This window comes from Ursus maritimus, unplaced genomic scaffold (genome assembly GCF_017311325.1).
Source record: "Ursus maritimus isolate PB19 unplaced genomic scaffold, ASM1731132v1 scaffold_2, whole genome shotgun sequence".
NCBI lineage: Eukaryota > Metazoa > Chordata > Mammalia > Carnivora > Ursidae > Ursus > Ursus maritimus.
The window spans coordinates 18,840,553-18,859,240 of NW_024424452.1; the positions used below are offsets into that span (position 1 = coordinate 18,840,553).

At 48.2% G+C, this 18,688-nt stretch overlaps 1 long non-coding RNA gene across 1 annotated transcript in view; it reads left to right on the forward strand.

The window, feature by feature from the left end:
• Positions 1–17,852, forward strand: part of LOC103657806 — a 183,355-nt gene extending 165,503 nt beyond the window's left edge. The window contains exons 3-4 of the long non-coding RNA XR_005836024.1: positions 16,709–16,832; positions 17,499–17,852. This is a non-coding gene — a long non-coding RNA (uncharacterized LOC103657806). The remainder of the gene's footprint in view (positions 1–16,708; positions 16,833–17,498) is intronic.
• The last annotated feature ends 836 nt before the right edge of the window (positions 17,853–18,688 follow it).

Below are 18,688 nucleotides of genomic sequence, written 5' to 3' on the forward strand. Positions count from 1 at the left end.
AATACAGAAATGCCTGTTTTCCAACACACATACTAGCAAAGGGTATTATCAGTCTTTTCTTACTTTTATTGATCTGACTGATGAAAAGTTGTTTTTCTGTGCATTTCTCTGGTTATAGTGAATTTGTGCACATTGTCATAGAGTTAATTGTGTTTTGGCCTTACTTGCTCCTCACATGCAATTATTCCTATTTTTTAAAAAAAGATTTTGTTTATTTATTTGAGAGAGAGAGAGAGAGCAGGGTGGGGGGGAGGGGCAAAAGGAGAGGGAGAATCAGACTCTCCACTGAGCAGGGAGCCCAATGCAGGACTTGATCCCAGGACCCTGGGATCATGAGCTGAGCTGAAGGCAGATGCTTAACCTTCTGAGCCACCCAGGCATCCCACATGCAATCATTCTTGAAAGGTATAATGCCTCAATGCCTTGTTCACAATTACTTGTGAGCTCAGAGTGAGGCCTTACAAGAGGAGTATTACAATAGAAGCAGGAATAAAAAACGGTTCTGTATTTCAAAATCAATGCCAATGCCTCAGTGGTGATACCGTGCTGTAGTTTTGCAATGAGTTAATGTCAGTGGAAACACAATAGAAGGGACACATGATCTCTCTGTATTATGTCTTACAACTGTACATATCTATGATTATCCCAGAAGACAAAGTGCGATTAAAAGTTCTGTCAGGAGCCACTTCTGTCTGGTCTAGTCGTTTTTCTTAGGGAAATCTAGGTTTTCTTCAGTTGAAGAGATGCAGGGAATACCATGTAGAATATGATCTTATCACTTGAATGTTCATTTCCCAGCAGAATCTCTCCATCAACTGCATGATTTGGAGCGATCTTGGATATGTGTCCAATATATCAAAATTTAAAGAAAATTCACTTGTTGGCTAGGCGTTTATACCATACCTAATATGTACCAAACACTGATGAAGACCTGAGACTACGATGCTGAACGAGACAGCTCACGTTCGTACAGGGGAGGACTGATAACATACAAGCAGGTTAAAACTTAAATAGGCTCATTTTGAGATAGCGATACATTCTATGAAGGAAAATACAGGACAGGTCATCGTGAAGGGGGATGGTTAACACTGGATCAAATGGAGAAAGCATTCTGAAGGGATGGTGTCAAGCTATAAGACCCAAATAATGAGAATACACAATGTCAAGCGGAGATCTGTGGATAGAATATTCCTGGCTGAGGGAACAGCATATGTAAATTCTTAAGACTGGAAGATGCTCAGAGACCCCAAGGAACAGAGGTCCTGCATGTCTGGATCGTAGTTGGGGATGGTGACTTGGATTTAGGTTGGGAGATAGGCAGGGACCTGGTCCTATAGGGCTTTTCAGACCATGGTAAGGAGACTGAACACATTCTAGGTCACTAGGGAGCCAGTGAAGGACTTTAGGCAGGAGGCGAGGGTGTGTGCTTTGTGTTTCTAGAGGAGCCCCGTGCAGCTGTAAGGAGGATAGATTGCAAGGTGTACAAGAGAAAAACCAATAGCTAAGATGGGAGGCTATTGCCCTATTCGAGGATGTGAGAGTGGTTTAGACGAGGTGTGTGCAGTAGAGACAGAGAACATGGGGAGATCTGGGTGTATATTTTGGAGAGAGAGTAAGATGGAACTGTTCATGAGTCTCATGTGGATTGTAAGAGAAGAAGAGAGTTGAACAAGATTCTCAAATTTGGGGTTTAAAAAACCCAGAGAGATGGCGATGTCATTTCAGGGGGGGTGGGAGGCTTAACACAGAATCAGATTTGGGGCCAAAATCAAGAGCTCCCCTCGATCATCGCAGTTGGTGTCCAGATAGACGTGTCAAGCTCATCATCGAAAACATGAATCTAGAATCAGACAAGAGGTCTGACCTAGAACTGTAGACTTTGGCTTCGACAGCACAAAAATGTTATTTGAAGCCACTAGGCAGGAGACCAGGAGAGGAGAGCAACGGGTTCCTGGTGTGTTCAGACCTGTCTGCAGAACTCAGAACTGTGTATAGAAGTGCACACTCAACCCGTCCACCGAGAGGTCAAAGAGGAATCTCAAGTTTCTCACGTCCAAACCAAAACTCTTGACTTCCCCCTAAAACTGCAGACCCAGCAGCATCCTCATCTCAGATCACGTAATCCAGTTCTCCAGCATCTGAGACCCAAAACTGAAGGGCAATCTTATTTGTAGATACAGTCGACCTTGAACATGGATTTGAACTGCATTTATGTCCACTTTATGCAGATTTTCTTCTTAGTAAATACAGCTCAGTACTGTAAACGCATTTTCTCTTCCTCAGGGTTTTCTTGCTGACATTTTCTTTCCTCTAGGTTACCTTAGTGAAAAAATACAGTAGGTTATACATCTAACATACAAAATGTGTGTTAATAAACTGTTTATGTCATCAGTAAGGTACACTATTAGTGGTTAAGATTTCGGAGAGTCAAAGTTTGTGGATGCTTTACTGTGGGGGGGGGTGCCCCTAACCCCCACATTGTTCAAGGGTCAGCTGTATATATGCATTTAATGCGTGTAGTACTGAACTCTAATATTCAGAAATTCTCATCATTAAATTTCATGAAAGGTTTTAAAGAATAAGATTACATGTGAGTAGGGGTGCCTGGTGGCGCAGCGGTTAAGCGTCTGCCTTTGGCTCAGGGCATGATCCCAGTGTTATGGGATCGAGCCCCACATCAGGCTCCTCCCGCTATGAGCCTGCTTCTTCCTCTCCCACTCCCCCTGCTTGTGTTCCCTCTCTCGCTGGCTGTCTCTATCTCTGTCTAATAAATAAATAAAAAATCTTAAAAAAAAAGATTACATGTGAGTAAACTTCACTGAAGAAAACGACAAAGTTACGTCTTTTTATTTTGGGTGGTTGATTTTTAAAAAGACTTATTTATTTGTTTTAGAGAGAGAGAGAGCACGAACAGGAGGGGCAGAGGGAGAGAGAGAATCCCAAGCAGACTCCATCCTGAGTGTGGAGCCTGACACAGGGCTCAATCTCCCAACCCATGGGATCATGATCAGGTGATTAATTTTTACATTTTCTCTGATCACTATGGCTTTATTCCATCATGAAGCAATATTCCAAGACACAATAGGTCCTGAGGTGAGGGAGAAATTCTTGACCTCTCTCTCTCTCTCTCTATTTCTACATATAAACCGTCATCTATGCAAACTCTGACCACTCCTCACCACCTCTGCTGACAACCCTGTGCTCCAAGCCCCAGCATCTCTCACCCGTATGGTCTGGTCACCGGAATGGTCTCCTAGCTGTTCTCTCGACTAGCTGTCGACATAAATTAGATCACAATCACTCCTCCGCTCAAGACCCACTAATGGTTCCCCCTTCACTCAGAGTAAAACCTCAGCTTTCCAAGCCCTGCATGATATTATCCTCATTGCCTATTGGACTTCATCTTCTGTCCTTTTTACCTCGCTTACTTTACTCCAGCTACCCTTGTCTTCTTGATAGTCTTCATTCGATCCAGACATGTTTCTGCCGCAGGGCCTTTGCACTGGCTGTTTCCTCTGCTGGGACGCTCTTTCCCCAGGTATCTGCATGGCTTCCTCCCTTATGTCCTTATCTTCTTCAAATATTTGCTCAAATGGCACCCCTCTCCCCAACCAGAACTCCTCATTCTCTGTTGTTTTTTGTATTGTGTATCATCTTTCATCATAGTATATAATTTTATTTTCTTATTGTCTATATCCTGTTACTGGAGTGTGAGCTTCTTAAAGACAAGGGGGTTTGTCCCTTTTATTTACAGATGAATCCCAAATACCTACAGTAAGCACAGAATAGGAAACAATAAATCTTTGCTGAATTAATGAGAAATGCAAATCCCTAGTAGATACATGTGATTATCTTCTTAATGATCCTTAAGAGTTTTTAAAATCTCTGCTTAACCGTAATTTCTATTCCACTTCTCTGAGAGGTTGCTCTAGTTTTATTCATTAATGGACCACTTAAGGGGGGGTATCAGAGATTCTTGATCTCAATTATAGTTCTTGAGTCATTTAGGAAAAAATTGGCTGCATTGCAGTTTGGTTTTTTCTATACTTCCCTGCTACTCTCGTTGGATAGGACTCGTCTCATGAGGTGGGCCACGTGATGCCACGTGATGCAATAAACCAGGGCTCAGTGGCCAACACTTCCGTGTGTCAGTGATTTGAACAAATAGCCTCTGTCTGTAAAAGAGAAGCTCATCTCTGCAGGCAGTGGGAGGACCCAGCTTAGAGCACGGTGTTTTGGAGTCGGGCGGACCTGACACAGTTTTCTGTTCCTTCTTGCGGGGTCATTTGCACAATTCACCTTCTCTAAACAAATTAAATAAGTTAATGCAATTGAGGTACTCAATGTGATATTTTTGGCACAGCAACTGTACATAGTAACTACTCAGTTAATAGTTGTAGTTGTTTATTTTCTCTGTTGGCTTGAGACCACTCTCCTTTCAAAGCTAGAATAAAAATAAGGAGATGGGAACTTTTTTTTTTTTTTTTTTTTTTTTTAGGATGAGTTGGGCCAACCCTCTGCGTTTGCCCCAAATTTATTTTATTTTATTTGTTCAATCAGAAAAGACTACCTTTGTCCCCGAGCCTATTCTAATGTAAACACCATTGCTGTTTCACTCTGGCTACAACTGGATGATTCTTCTCCATCCTGAACATGTGCCTGTGAAATTTTGAATGCAGGTGGACCTTATCTTTACGTTCAAAAAATATCCTGAGAGAGTCGACCTTTGGGGGGTATATCGAGTCCTGATTCAGCATTTGGTTTTCAGCACCAGCAATTTGATTTCTGCAAATAAATTTTGGAGTCCTCGTGTAATGACTGTGCGCTTGTGTAAATATCCTCCCGGCGATAGGACTGAATGTCTGCGTCCCTGAGATCGAGAGGCCGCGCGGGCATGCTGCAGGGAACTTACCAGCCAGCCGCCAGGGCTCGGAGCTCATGAGCACTGATGAGAGAGGAGCCGCTGGGTGTCAGAGCAGCGACTCAGTGTTTCTATCTGTGAAATGTGCAAAGCTATGCAGAATTTTAAGGGAAGTTCTAGCTTTATCCTTCATTCTCTTATTTATCCCACAAACATTCATGACTAATGTAGACTAGGTCTTTGGCCAAGTTCTAGGACCATCAGTAATACCGGTGGTTGACGTGGAAGCAGCAGAAGTCAAAAATAGCTACCTTTTTTTTTTAAAACTGAACACCTACAGTGGACCAGGTGTTCTGCCGGGGACTTCGTGTCTATCAGCTCATACTCCCAAGATGATTTTCTGTTTGCAACTGCCAGTCGTTTCTGCTGGGAATGGATCTTACCAGAGCATATGTTTTTTCTTATGTTCAGAAAGAGAGGAAATGGGAGGTTCAAGGAGGACTGTTATTCTGGGTGAATAGGATAAATGGAGAAGCCACAGGTGAGAGATTTGGGGATGTCACACCTCTCCCTGCAGGGTAAGAAAGAGGAACGCACAGTTGCTGGTGTCTCTACTAACATCAGCCCAGCTCCCGGGTGAGTGGTCCTGAGGATAATAATGACTAGCTTCCATGTGGGTCCAAGAAGAGGTAAAGGGGTTATTGCTTAGGGGAGGAAGAGGCAATTGTTATTTGTCCTTGTTACGCTAACGGGAGAGATTTGATTTCCTCATATAAAACTGCTACTGCATTGGTCTGGGAGAAACGAATGTTTGGTTTTGGTGAGGGTGCATGCTTCCGAGGGAATTAGAATATCAACACCTTGTGGAGAGACTTGAGTTAGAACAGGAGCTTCTGGAACCTTCTCTTCTCTTTGGATCCAGAACCATCTCTCCTCATTTGGAGCTACCCAATTCATACGGGAGCCTTGAGCTGGCCTTCATGTGTGACTGGTTCCAAAGTGTGCAAAATACAGGAAGGTGGAAATACTGAGAGAGGAAGCTTCTTCCCTTTTGGAAGGATGTGGCTTCCAAGGAGAGCAGGACGGAGGCTCTGGGCTGGAGGGCTTACAAGAGGGTCCCCAGAAAGAGGGCACTAGAGATAAAGGAGAGATAATGGGAGGTCAGGAAAGGAATATAGTCTTATAGGAAACATCTTTCCAGAGGCTCAAACCTTCCTTGCTTAGTGGGACTCTAGGGAAAAACTGTTAAAGTCACAACTTCAGGGCATCTCATCTTACCGTGCCCTGCTCTGTAAAATCTACATGACCTTTCATTCATTTATCAACTGATAAGACCCAACTAGGGCTCAAAGACCATGTGAATGGTGAGTTATGGTCACAATAAAATCAGGCACAGTTCTTGGCATCCTGGGGCTAACACTTTGGGAAAGGGAACAGAGAGTAAACAAACGTATGAATAAATAAGAGAATTGCAGATCGCAGTAAGTTCCAGGAAGGACATGAAGCTGGTGGTGGCTTTAGACAAGGTGTTGGTGGAAGGCTTCACTGAACAGGAGTCCCTTGGGTTGCATCTGACAGATAAGAAGGAGCCGGTGCGCGAAGGACAAAGAGGCAAGCATCGAGGGCAGAAAGCTCTTGAACTTCAGAGCGGCGATTCTCAACCTTGGCCGCACATTGAAATCTCCTGGGGAAGATTTAGAATTTACTGATGCCTCGTTCCCAGCCCCCCAAAAGATTGTGACCTCATTGGCCTGGGGCTTGGTCTGGGAATTCATGTATATTAGAAACTCCCCCAGTGATTGGGAAGTGCAGCCAGGTTTGAGAAACTCTGCCTCAGAGGAAGAGAAAGGAGCTGTCTGGCTGGCTTTTCGTGAGGGGGCGGAAAGTGATCCAAGAAGTGGTAAAGGAAGGAGGCTGATTCTAGATCATTCGGGGCCTTGGAGGACATTATCAGAAGATGGACTTTGATTCTGGTCAGCAAAACAGATGTGTTTATTTCCATGGTGGCAGTGTGTGCGTGTGTGTGTGTGTGTGTGTGTGTGTGTGCACGTGTGTGTGTGTGTAGAGAGGGGCCGTAACCACTCCCTGGCCATCCTGCCCAGAGTCACAAGAGAGGATGAAGGGCTCTGTCCCAGACCCCCAGAGGTGTGAAAACTGGCTCGTTGCAGCCAAGACAAGTCTTGAAGCTTAAATGACACCCTGGATTTCTGGATTTCTCTCTCCTTAATAAATCAGCAAAAAGTGGAAGGTCCTTGCAGATTACCAAGAGTTGAGGGAGGGTTATTTTAGGAGAGGAATTGGGAGTTTATTCCCCAGGACTCAGGAGGAACAGGGGCCCCACAAATCCCTGCAGTGATGCCATCTGATCCGGAAGCCCCTGGGGTCCCCACCGCCCGAAGTGCAGTCTGCTGACCAGCAATGTCAGCCTCCTGTGGGTCTCTCACCCCAGAGCTGCCGACTCGGAATCTGTATTCCGACGGGAGCCCCAAGTAATTCGTGTGCACTTTTGAAGTGTGGGGCGTGCTGCAGCACTGTTTCCTGTCTTTAGGCTCATCTCAGCCCACCCAGGCCTTGTCTCGCCTGCTGCTGAGAAACTTCCAGAAAGAGAGGTGAATTTGTGATGCATTGAGAAGTTCCCTCCACATGAGTGTACATGAGTGTGCATGTGAGTATGAATGTGTGTGGGTGTGCATGTGTGTTTGTGTGAGAGTGCATAAGAGTGTGTGTGTCCTTGTGAGACTGTGTTTGTGAGTGTGTGAGAGAGCATCTGTGAGTGTGCCTAGGAGTGTGCAAGAGCATGTCTGAGTGTGCTGCATGTGTGAGTGTGCATGAGTGTGAGTGCGTATGTTAGTACACATGCGTGTGAGTGTGCATGAGTGAGTATGCATGTTTGCAAGTGTAAGTGTGTATATGAGTACACATGCATGCTTGTGAGTGTGGGTCTGAGTGTGTGAGCAAGTGCATGTGCATGCTTGTGAATGTGTGTGTGCACGTGTGAGCACATATGCATGTTTGTGTGTAAATGTGTGTACATGGGTGTCCGTGAGTGTGTGGGTGAGTGTACGAGCACACGTGTGTAAGTGCACACATGCTTGTGAGCGCACATGCATGTGAGTGCGTATATGTGAGCGTATGAGTGCACATGCCTGTGTGTGTGTGTGCGGGTGTGTGTTACAGGAAAGGAACGACGCTCACCCTTCCTCAGGCACTTAGCTAGGCACCTCCTTGTCCCAACCCCCCACAAAGCTCACAGGCCCTGGGGCGACAGTTCCAACACTGTTCTCTCTTCCCTTCCTTATTCCCTATCCTGCAACTTCCTTTCTGCCTGTGATTTCTCTTTCCTGTGCCACAACCTCTCTATCTCCTCTGCATTTTTCTCTCCCAAAGTTTACTTACCTTCCCTTGCCCGCTCACCTCCCACCTCTCCTTGCATCTCCCACTAATCCCACCCCCCAGGCCCTTCTTTCCCTGGCTACAGAGAGGGCTCCACGAAGTCCTTCCCCCCACACGCCGCCTACTCCTACCACAGGTTTGCTTCCCCCCACTTTGCAGATGAAGCCACTGAGGCCGGGGAACATGAAGCCACTGGCTCGAGGTCGCACAGCAGTAAGAGGGGGCTCGGGGCTGAACCACGATCTGTTGGACTCTAAAGCCTGTATCCTTAATAACGAAGAAACACCGCTCTCTGCATGAGCAGTCTTGTTGATTTTTCTATAGGATGTGCGCATTCCTTCTTAGGAGCCCCGCCATAGCATTTTGTACGTGTGGCGGGAGAATATTTATGAGATATTAACCATTGCTTCTCCCTTTATTTCTCTGCTCTCCTGTGCTTCCCAAAATTAAAGGAGACAGACAGACATAGTACTGTGCTTAATGCGGGTGGCAAATAGGAATAACCTGCTGGCTCTGGCCTGGGAAGAAAGAGCCTTAAATTTTGGGGAAGGGAGGACTGTGAAGCCTGGCTGTGTGAACAGGGTCTGAGGCTCAGGGGACCGTGGTCGATCTGCTGTGGCGTGCCCTGGGCTGGGACAAGGAGAGGGGAGGGGTGGTGACAGAGGGGACAGCATAGCTCAGAGGCAGTCCCCACACCTTGATTCCCAAGGTGGAGGACCGGAGACCTCAGAAAGGGGTGGGACCAGAGACAACCCTTTTCAGAATCTCTGTTGCTCACTGATGCGCAGTCATAACAATGAGAGCCACTGGGTGTGAACAGGACTGGGGGGGGTGCGGTTCTCAGAGGCAACCTCCATGGACTGACAGCCGAGGGTCGGACCAGACGATGAATGAACCAGAAGACACTTGCCCACCCCGGGGGAGAATCTCAAGTAGCCACTTGCCCTGGACTCCCAGCCCATGACTCGACATCTAGAACACAGACACGAGTCAGGAACAAGATTAAGAGTCTGCCATTTGGGAAGCGCAGGCGCTCCTCATAGAAATTCGATGGAGTTTGTAAGAAAAGGATTCTGTCTCTTTGCAACTGAGCGTGAGGCCAGAGCGCGTGCCCATCAGCAGCCTCCCTAGAGACTGGCGCTGTCTTTCCCGGGCCGTGCATGCTGCCAGCCGCTGGGATCAGGTCTGCTGCTCCTTCAAGCCCTGCACCCCGCCCCCCCCAGGTCTAAGGTCTTCGAAAAACAAGTCGGGGTCTCCCCAGAGCCCTCCTCTGTGCCTCGCTCTGGGGCACTGCACAGACCTCCCTGCTTCCCCAGGGAAGGTGGGGCCTCCCTCGGTGCCCCTGCATAATTGGGACGATGCGCAGGGAAATTAAAAAGGTCATTAATCACCGTGGAACCAAAGGCAGCTCTCCGGGACCTATTCTTCATGATGATTAATGGCAGGCAGCTCCTCCCCTCTCCCTGATTCATTTTCCTGCCACCGTTCACTCATTTTCCATTGCCATGTCCTCTTCGTCCCTGTCCGAGGGAAGCGGGGTTTCCAGGGGACTGCGGACTTGGTGTCGGTCTTTCCTGGCAGCCCCGGAGTGGAGCCAGCGTGAGCCCCTGGGTCAGAGGCACAGCCCGGCTTCACCAACAAAATGGGCTGAAAAATGCCGCTTGCCTCACAGCTTGCGAAGAGGGGCAATGGCAAGGCCAAGTGCGCTCCCCGGACTGGGGGGAGGCTGCCTCGTCCCCCTCTGAAAAGTATTACTTTTTTTGCTCTGATGAGTATCGCTGCTGCTTTCCATGCCCTCGCGGTTCTCAGCCACCAGGAAGGACTGAGGTCACCGCGCTTTGCCAACACTAATGAGGATGATGATGGTGATGAACGTGTCTCGTGTGCTATTGCCAGCTACTCGATGGGGAGTATTCCATTCAAACGCACGGTCCCGAGAGGTACACACGCGGAGTCCCATTTTACAAATAGGAAAACCTGTTCAGAGAGGGAGCGTAACTGCTCAAAGCCACACAGCTAGCAAATGGGCAGAGGAGGGATTCAAACCCAACTCCACTAGATGCCGGGGCAGGTGCTCTGCTGAGAACGTGAAGAGCTATACTCACCAGCGTCCTTTCCCGGGACTGATCGGAGGAGGGCCTCTTCCCTGTCTCTCCTTTTCCCAACCTCCAGCTGGGGCTGCCCTTCCCTGGCAGGACTAGCCAAGCTCGGGTCATGCCTGAACAGCCTCCCGTTCTCCTTTTTTGCCAATTAGGCTCCCATCCAGCTTTCTGCCGCTTAAGATAAGCACCTCCCTCTGCCCACTGATGCATTGAGCACAGGGTCTCGCTCTGACCAGCCCTCAATCAGGAGGTGCTTGGTTTTCCTGGAGATAACTATATCCTGGGGGATTTGAGTGAATTTATAAGGAAAGAGCAGATTCTGTGAAATTTAAAACACAGGGAAGTCCTTTTCTGAGACTGGCAGAAATGAAGGAACGTTACCCAGTCAGACACAACATCGGGGAGCGAGATGGAAAACACTGGAAGACCAAGATGGGATCGTGGTTCTGTTGTTGACTCCTTGGGTGACCTTGGGCAAGTCATCCCCCACCCCCAGACCAGTTTTCTTAGTACAATTACAGGGTGAAAATAGATTTTGAAAGTTTAAAGTCAGAACTCAGAAGCTGGGGTGGGGGGAGAGTTTGCCCAAGAGGAAAGGAGCTGCAAAGAGAGAAAAATGGAGAAGGAAGGGGGCAATGCTTTGCCTTGGCCCCTCCCAGCCTTCTTCAGGACACCCACTTCAAGAGAGACAAGGTCTTTGAGGCGGTGTGGGTGTCCCGGGGGCTTCTCAAAAGCCGTAGCTGGTGGCTGTGTAACAATATGAGGATTAAAACATAATGATAATCATGAAGATATCAATGATGATAATGAGTATTGAGTAACATTTCTTAAGCAGCACTTATGTGCCAACTTTGAACCATACGCTGTGAAATAGCCACTAACTAGCATCTGCATGTCATAGATAAGAGCACTAAGGCACAGAGGGGTTAAGTCATTTACCTAAGAATGCACAGGAGGTGATGGGCAAGGTCAGTCTTGGGCCCATCTCGTTCTGACTCTAGAGCCAGCGGTCCTCCTGAGATTCAGCACGGTGTCATGGGTTTTGTATCTGGTGGCCACGGGAGTCCTGGGTGCCTATGTGTGTAGGGGCTTTGCTTTCTCCATAGCCGTAACCTGCTGCCTCAGTTTACCTCCTTAGAAAACCTGAGACCCAGGGCCAGCTGCATAATATTGTGGGGCTTAGTGAAAAATGAAAATGCAGGGCCCTTGTTTAAAAGTTATTGAAGATTTTAAGCCAGTGACAGGAGCGCATTTAAGCAAGCAAGAGATCCTTCTGAGTACGAGAGCTGGTGTGACTCCACGGGACGTGCACAAAGTTGGCCCTGTGAGCCCCCAGTGCTTCCCTGGCCCGGACAAGTTTTCCTGAACCCATCCCACCCACCCCACTCTCTTCCCCAAAAGCAGGGCTTCGTGTCCCCTGCCCCCTCGGTTCCTGTCTGGCTCTTCCACAGAATGGACCGGTTGGATCCCTCCCTCCCTTAATGCCCCCCACACCTCTGCTCTGGGTTGGTTTCCTTGAACTCATCTTGGTGTTTGCCAGATGCAAAAAAGAGGCTGTCAAATGCTGCTGCTCCGTGAGCCAACGGAATAAATTATTCTCCCTTCATGCCCGTGACTTTCCCTGGGGTTTGGGGCTAAAGAGACCCAACCTCACCTGGACAAAGCCTTCAGCGTCTATCCCTAACCGACCAGGAAGAAATGTTCTAGAATGCTATCAGGTGCGAAAGGGTTCTTCTAATTAGCCAGCCGGTGGCTAACGAGGGATTTCACTGGGCAGAGCCTTCTGGTGGTTGGAGCGTAATTACCATGGAAACCTTCACGTCACACTCAGCTGCTTCCCTCAGCCCATTTCCCTGGGGAGCAGACATTGCCCCGCAAAAGCAGCATCTGGGCTATCGACATTGTTTGCGAGGGAAATAAATGGACAATTAGAAGCAAGACAGGTTGAATCCTTGTTGGAGCAAGGTTTTGCCTACATCCATCCTGGGGCCTAATTGATGCCGGTGTCCCCGCACGAGAGGAAATCATTGGAAGGTGATGGATTCTGTTTGGATGGATCCCCTTTTGTGAAGCTCAAGGACAGGGAACATGCCTAATTAGGAGCCAGACTTTTCTGCCTTTCAGAGGCAATGGCTGGGTTGGCCAGAAGCGGTGAAGACTTTGATCGCCTTCTTCGTTTTTCTGCACAAGTATTTGTTTATCCCATCCACCAATGGAGTGAACCCTTCATATCACTCAGTAAGCGGGATCTTGCCACTGAATTTTGTAAAAATTTTGTTAAATGGGAACAGGGGTTGGGTGAAGTCCGAGAGCCGTGTTAGTCAGGATGGGCGACCTGGGCGGAAGTAACAAATAAACCCTAACATTGCAGCTGGATGAACACAACAGAGGTCGCTGAATGGGTCATGCAAGGTTCCCTTGTGGTCAGGCAGCCTTTTGTGTTATGTGACTATGCCTGCTGAAACACACGGCCTTCCAGCTGCAGCTGGAGGGAAGACAAGGACAGAGGAGGGACCACACTGGTCCTTAATGGCCACAGGCCGGACGAGTCACATCTCGTTTCTTCTCACATTGACCCCAAGGCCCCAGCCTGCACACCTCAGGCTGAGAAATACAGGGAGAAGACGGAAATTCCGGTGGCACCCAATGATCATGCCGCCATACTGCTTCGAAAGACACTGTCAAAAGGTACAGCCCTTTTGGAGAATGTAAATGGGGAGACTGACCCCAGATTAATACCACCTTCTCGTATTGCCCTGCTGTGCCTCCATGATTCACAGTGAGGGTTATGCCAAAGAATGGCCATGGGGTCTCCCCTTGCAGAAAGCCTTTTCCCACCGCCTGGGCTATTGTTTGCCGTTTCCCCGCCGAGACCTTTGGAGCCAGGACTGAGTCCACTGCACTCCCCTGCTTCTGCCTCAGACACCCAGCAGTGCAGTTACTGCTGGAAAGCGGCGGGTGGGAATGGGAGCCTGGGCTCAGGCTGGACGGTTTTAGAGGGCAGAGCACACCAAGTGTTGAGAGAAGGAGGACAGAGTCCAGAAAGGCCTGGAAAAGGAGGAGGCATCACACCAGAATTTGAAGAGTGGAGGATGCATTTGTTTCACTGATGCTCTCAGTTATCTGTGCATTCACTGCCTGGCACCTGCAAGGCCACCTCTATCCCCTAGGAACACATTCCTGAGCAGGGAGTGGGCACAAGACAGACAGGACACGATGAATGTCTTCAGAAGACAAAGTGGGCTCTGGACAGCAGAGGCTCTGAAGAAAGAAAAAGCCAATTCTCTGCGACCTAGAGGCATCCAAGAGAGCCCGTGGTGGAAGGGGCATTTGACCTGGACCTTGGACCATGGATATCAGTATGAATCTGCGTCAGTGTTAATGTCAGAGTTGGATTAGAGATACTTGATCACACAAGGCATACATGTTTGTGGTGAAAAATGTAGAAGACACTATAGGCAAACTAAGCGCAAGAAAATTACCATGAATATTTTGACATCTACGTATCTCCCTGCCTGTCTGCCTTCCTATCTCTAAAATATGGCCTTTCCATGGATATTCTTTTATGATCTGCTTTTCATTTTATAATGTAGTAATCCATTCTGTCTCAATAAATACAGATACGCATTATCCTTTTAAGCAGGTGAATCGTGTTCTATTGTATGATTATGCCTAACTTTCTTTAATCTGGTCTTTATCGCTGGGTATTTATACCGCTTGCAGTCAGTCAGTACAAACGCTCTTGTGATTACGATCTTTGTACACGAGTCTTTGTGCATTTGTTTCCTTAGCAAAAATCGAGTATGTTTTCAATGGGTAGGGAGTTGAGGCTTGACCTAAGGGGTGTCCTCGGCACAAGAATCAGAGGGAGCGAAGGCACAGAATCAGGGATGTGAAAAGCCACACTAGAGAGGAGAAAGTCAAATGCTGCTGCTCTGTAAGCGATTGAAATACATTATTCTCCCTCCATGCCCGTGACTTTCCCTGGAGTTTGGGGCTAAAGAGACCCAACCTTGCCTGGGCAAAGCCTTCAGCGTCCATGCCAAAGCACAGAGAGGTTAAGTTACCTGCCTGTGGTCACACCGTAAGTAGCTGAGTCAAGAGTGGGTCTCCGTTTGTGGGACCCGAAAGCTCAGGCTCGGTTCACTGCAGTGTAGGGATCGTACGTGGTGCTCAGCGTTATCGTGCTGGTCATTTAATAATAACGACCCTAGTTCTGCCTGGATGTCATTGCTTAGGTAGACGTGCAAAAAGAGAGGGAAGGCTCTTGTGTGTTCAGGTGGGCACAGACCACCGTGAGGACCCACGAGCACTTCATTCCCTTCTCATGAGGATGGGTGATGTCAGCAAAACTTCTTGCTTGGAAATATATTGTTTTGAACTTGGCAACCTGTAAGCGTGGTTGCCATGGTGACCAGAGAGCCCTGGGGAAATGATGAACACAAAGGGTAGTCTTGAAACACAATCAAGTCCCTTCCCCTCCAGCCTCAACCGGAGCTGGTGACAGTCTTTGACAAATCCTCCTGTGCCCAGGAAACCCCACACCACAGCATTTGTGACACGACACTCCATGCTTTCGGGGTATAATGACTACTAATATTTGTCGGGCACGGGGGGAAGCACTTCACGTGGATTATTTTACTTAATCCTCCCCAAACCCTGTGTGATGTATGCAGCTATTTCCCATTTTACAGGTGAAGCCGCAGACACACGGAGGAGTTAAAAGATTGCCCCAATGTCACCCAGCTAGCAAATGGCCTTCTGGCTCCAGAGCCCGGGCTGGGAAACAACCAATCCTCGCTAGGGCTACAACATTTCAGAGTAAGTCACGGCAAAGGAGATCTCCAGGCGTCTGCTTGGTACCTGGCTTCTAGAGATTCCCAGAAGGGAACAGGAGTTCCTAGAAGGGCCGTACAAGGCTTCAGGCAAGAAAGACACGGGGCATTAGTAGGGCTGTCCTTCAACAACTAGATAAACAGATGGAACAACAGCAAGTCCAAATTCAAATGTTTCTAGGCTTCCAAGCAATTATGCCTTAAGGTCACTGTGAAAATCCTGGCAGGGAATGCAGGATGGCGAAGAGTTCTAAAGGTCACTGTTTACCCGCAGAATTTGCTTCTTTCTTTTGTAATATCACGACCCTCAAGCAGACCCAAATCGGAACGCCTGCAGCGCCCAGGTAGGTGATGGATGAGTACGGGAGCCGGGGCTGGGGGCTGAGCCAGGAAGAGCGGCACACGGGGGCTCTGTCTCAGCAAGAACGCTCCAGCCACAGCCCATACCCAGAGCTGCCACTTCTGATTATTCCAGGAGCTGGGGTTCTGGATGCTTCTGTCAATCTCCTGATTTTTAAATGTTAGCAACCTTTCCCCCCAAACGGAAGCCCCCTGCAGGCAAAATAAAATAATTCCATGGGGTAGACTTGCTCTGGGATATTAGTCCCCCGACTAATCTCTGCTCTGAACTTTATTCATGTTTAAACATTCAGTTGGGTAAGCATTGGAAGCCTCCGAGAGCCAAGGGCTGTGCCGGGCACTTGCTTCATAGTGGTGAGTGGGCCCTGCCTTTTTATAAGTGAGAGACTTGAGCGCTGTTTTTCTAACTGTGAATCATGATTGATTAGTGCATTTTGAAAGCTATGTAGCAGATGGCAACCAGCATTTAAAAATAGAAAACAGAATATACAGAATATGCATAGACTATATAGAGATTATATATATATAGAATAGAGTATTTATATAAAAATATAAAATAGAATATTATAGAAAACCTCACAGCACTTTGCATGTAATAAGAGCAGGTATGTTTTTGCAGAGCATTCTATTCATCTAATAAACACTACGGGTCCTATAATAGACGTGGTCAAAGAAGTTTCAGAATTGACTCATAAAGAAAGATTTTGTGGACTTGGGAAAAGAAGAGCAAATGCTTCACTTCTGTTGAGCCCCAGTAGGCGTGGATTTCAGCCATTTATTACAAAGCAGTTAACATCCTAAGCTCTGCCAGTTTCTCGCTCTGTGGCCTTGGGGAAATTGCTTAACCTCTCTGTGCCTCCGTCACCTCATCTACAAAACAGGGTGTGATGCTGAAATGAGCGCATACACGAGAACAGTGTGGTCCAGGAGCATTTTCAGCAGTGCTAACTGTGGCTGCTTGCATCCAACTGTATTCCTTGATGGGGTGTTTTGAAACAATAGCCTTTTCACTTCTTATGAATAACAAAATCTCCCTGTCACTAGGATCAGGCTTTATCTCTGTATGTGGTAAGTCGTCTGGAATTGTCAGCAGGAGGGTCCAGAGAAGGGTCTTCCGCTGTAATAGCACTTCGATGTTTTCTTGCGACACTTTCCAGGTCGCCCCCAACCTGGGGACCACTGATCTTCTACCAGCCTGTTGGACCACAGGGGTGTCCGGTGACCCCATCCGGGGCAGCTGAAGCTTTATGAGGACCTGTGGCTCTGCTGCCGTTCTTCCAGGTACATTCCCACGCACGGCACCTCATCACCATCCCAGGGTTCCAGTGGGGAAATCATAGGTCAAGAGACAGCGGCACAGAAAGCAAAGTGCACTTCACCGGGGAGCGCGCTTGGCCTTGCCATTGTCCCTCTTCGCAAGCTGTGAGCAAGTGCCATTTTTCAGCCCATTTTGTTGATGAAACCGGGCTGTGCCTCTGACCCAGTGGCTCATGCTGGCTCCACTCCGGGGCTGCCAGGAGGGGAGGGATGTCACCAGCAAAACCATGGAGGTGCCAGGTGTGTGCCTGGGGACCAGGGCTGAGGGACAGGAGCGCGGGCCACACGGGGCGCGACCGGAACCAGGTTCTGAGGCGCTTAAGGTTATGCGCACGGGGGACCCCCTCTGAGGCATTTTTGGCTGTGTTGCTGCCGAATCCTGATTCTTTGAGGCTAATTCCAACTCGGTCAACACAGTAACTCCTTATTTGATTAAGTCTGATTTCTCTGTATCTGATTAAGCAGCCTCCTCCTTCCCCAATGATAAGAGAGTCTACTGAGTTACTTTTGGAAATTCAAATGCTGTTCTCTATTTAGCTTGGACGGATCCACAGGGAGACAGTTTTACATAATGTTGTCACTAAACCACTTGGTTATCTTAATTTTCTCACTCCCTCCACTGGATTTAAGAACCTGATAAGTGCCGGGAAGCTGGAAAACAGCGAGAGGGCTATTAACCACGATTATGAAGAGAACTTCTATTTTTTTGAGTGCTAAGTACGTGTTGGGCTAAGTGCTTTGCCCACATTGCTCTGGCCCTGGGGGAGGTGTTATTTCCGTTTTACAGATGAAGCAACCAGTGCAGGGAGACGAAGCAATCCACCGAAGGGCCCAGGGTTAAGGAAGCGGAGAAGACGGGATTCAGACACAGGACAATCCCTGAGCTCTTCATGCTGCGAGGACACGCTTCCAGCTGGCCTGCAGGACACCCCGGGGCCAACGCCAGCTCTGCAACTCCGGACACACTGCTTTGCTTTTTTTTTTTTTTTTACCCCCCTCTTTTTTTTTTTTTTTTTTTTTTTTTTTTTTTTCAACGTGGAGACGGGAGAGAGACATCAGCCCTATGTTCCCTTCACCTATCCCCCTCCAGCTGAAGAAGATCGGAGGCGCCGTGGCTGAGAGGAGAAAAGTTAAACTCCCTGGTCCCCACCCAGGGTAGCCAATCGATCTCACGCCGACCGACTGATGGCAACCCACGTAGGATAATAGAAAAGTGGGCAGTGTGGACCGGCGCCGAATTAGCCACACCTGCCGTGAGTGTAGGACCGTGCAGGGATAACCAGGACACTCCACACTTGATGTCCCCGCTCCAGGCTTTGATCACACACATCCACCGTCTATTCAAAAGTGCAAATAAACAAAATTAACACATGTATGTACTGCGGACATAGCGTTATTTTTGTCCGTCCAGAATCCATCCTTTTTCTGGTAAAACGGCACAACCACAACCCACACAACAAAATGAACAGTACAAAACCATAAAAAAGTAAAGTACACATGTGTGTATAGGTACGCACGTGGCCACACACGCCCCTCTGCCTTTCCTGTGGGAACTTTCCCTTTTGTGCCCTCAGGCTGTAATCCCACCCTTCACACACACTGTCCAGTTGTAGGCACATGACCGGGTCTAACCAATCAGAGATCAGAGCATCCCACTTCGACCTCAGCGATTGGTTCAGGAATGCCCACTTGACTCAAAGCAGACCAATGAGACTGGAGCCGCAAAGCTCCCTCCCTCCCTTCCCCAGCATGGCTTCACTGGCAGGCTCTGAGACTAGAGGTGTTGGCGGCCATCTTGGCTCCCTGGTGGGGAGCATCTG